The following is a 2,158-nucleotide window of genomic DNA, read 5'->3' as shown; positions in this document are numbered from 1 at the left end:
GGGATAGAAACATGACCTATTATAATGTGCTCCCCATTAGGTGTTCCAAATTAAAAAAGAAAGTTATTATTTGCCCTTAATTACCCCGCCTCACGCCCCCATGAAGAGCTCAATTAAGATCTTTATAAAATAATATTAGATGGTGTCAGGGGCTATCTGAAATGAGGCTGTTAGGTCCTGTAGAAAAATGGGTTTCAAAATCATCTCTGAAAGCCCTTAAAACATGGAGTGCATAATTTATTGTAGAAGGGGTTGTGGCATAAGCATAACCCTTTTAGTTCAATTTATAATTCGTAAAATTCTTCATCAACGTTTGGGTATTTAGGACATTCTTTGAATACCTGGAAGAATTTAGTGCTTTAAGTAGGCTTAAAATTACTCCTAGTCCTTCCAAAAGAAAAAGATGATAAATCACTAATTTGTCCCAAGACCAGGGAGGGCTGCAATTCAATAAATGCTTCCATATGGTTAGCACATGACTAGACTTCTGAGTGAGATACTACTGACTGGAGGAAAAGAGCTGTGGAGGGGGATTTGAATGTCCCTTACCCATTGCTGATAGATTAAATTGTACCAATTGTAAGTAGAGGAACAGAGTTTCTACAAGTTTGTTTTTTTTAAAAAGTTTTTGCTATAGGGTGAGTGTACTCGCCAGAAAGACAGAGAGAGACAGAGAGATAGAAAGCGAGAATTCACCCCCCAAGGGGTGATGGCCACTCCACAATCCCTTCTCCCCCATTATCCTCTCGGGATCTTGGGCACACATGTACACGTGCCCAGTGTGAGTTTAAGCCACTGGGTCCGGGACTCGAACCGCGGTTGACTACATGGGAGTTCAGCGACATAGCCATTATGCTAACTGCTGGTCCCTCTACAGGTCTTTTTAAAACACTAAGAAGTCTTGTACAGAAGTGATTAGCTGCTGTAATAAGGGGAGTAGATTGAGATTACTTAAAATTAAAGCATGAGAGGCCAGCAGGTAGTGTAATGGTTAAGGCATTGGACTCCCATGTGCTTGACTGTGGTTTGAGTCCCAGACCTGGCAGCTTGAAACTCAAGCTGGGTGTATCTGTGTGTGTGTCCAAAATGTTGAGAGAGGATTGGAAAAGAAGGAATTGTGGTATGGCCATTCTTTCTGGGGAGTGACTTCTCACTTTCTGTCTCTCTGTCTCTCTCTGTTTCTCCAGCAAGAGCACATACCCTATGGCAAAAAACTTTCTCTAAAACAAAATAAATAAATAACGTGTGGAACATAAAGGACAAATGTATTTGGGCAAGAAAGTTATTCGTAACACACAAAAAAACTAGGTATCAACTTGAGCTATTGCAAGTGCACATTCCTAAGAAAACCACAAGATGTGTAAGTTCTATTTTCTAATTGCACTGATTAGGTAGACTGAAATCTCCTGTTTGCAGGAGAAAATTATCTATTTTAGGGATCTTCAGCTTCCTCAAAGATTCACTTTGATAATGTGACATTTTAGCATGACTCCATTTTGACCTGGTCTGTTGGAGCCTGGAGCAGTTTAGTCCAAAACAATAGCTTCCTGTAATTTTTGTATAACAGTTGCTTATAGCAATTTATTTATATACAATACAATACAATACAATACAATAGGATAGAATAGAATAGAATAGAAGAATATAATATGTATTTTTAATTTTGGTTATTATATATATTTTTTGTTTGTTTGTCTGTTTAGTTTTTTGCTATAAGGGATGTGTGTTCCTCAGAGGGAGACAGGAGGGAAGATAAGAAAGCATCTCCCAGGGGCATGGTACCTTGAATAAATGGTTTACATGACTGCTTTATAGGTAAGCAAAACATGTTATTTCCTGGTAGGCCCAGAAATCTTAAGATATTTTGGGAACCTAATTCATTGAAATCATAGATAATTCAGGCACAATCTGATGGTAAATCTTTCATTTCCTTGGTATCTTGGCCTTCTGTGGTTTTTGTTTGTTTGTTTGCTATAGGACATGTACACTAATCAAACCGAGGCAGAGAGAGAGAGAGAGAGAGAAGAAAAGCAAGAAATCACTCTCCAGAGGGATGACCATGCTGCAGTGCATTTTCCTTGAGTATCCTCTCAGGATTCTGGGCACGTACACACATGTGCCTGGTGTATTCTTCAAGCCACTGGGTCCAGGACTTGAA

The sequence above is a fragment of the Tupaia chinensis genome, unplaced genomic scaffold (assembly GCF_000334495.1).
Source record: "Tupaia chinensis unplaced genomic scaffold, TupChi_1.0 Scaffold149552_1, whole genome shotgun sequence".
Lineage (NCBI taxonomy): Eukaryota > Metazoa > Chordata > Mammalia > Scandentia > Tupaiidae > Tupaia > Tupaia belangeri.
This window is presented reverse-complemented; position numbering follows the sequence as displayed.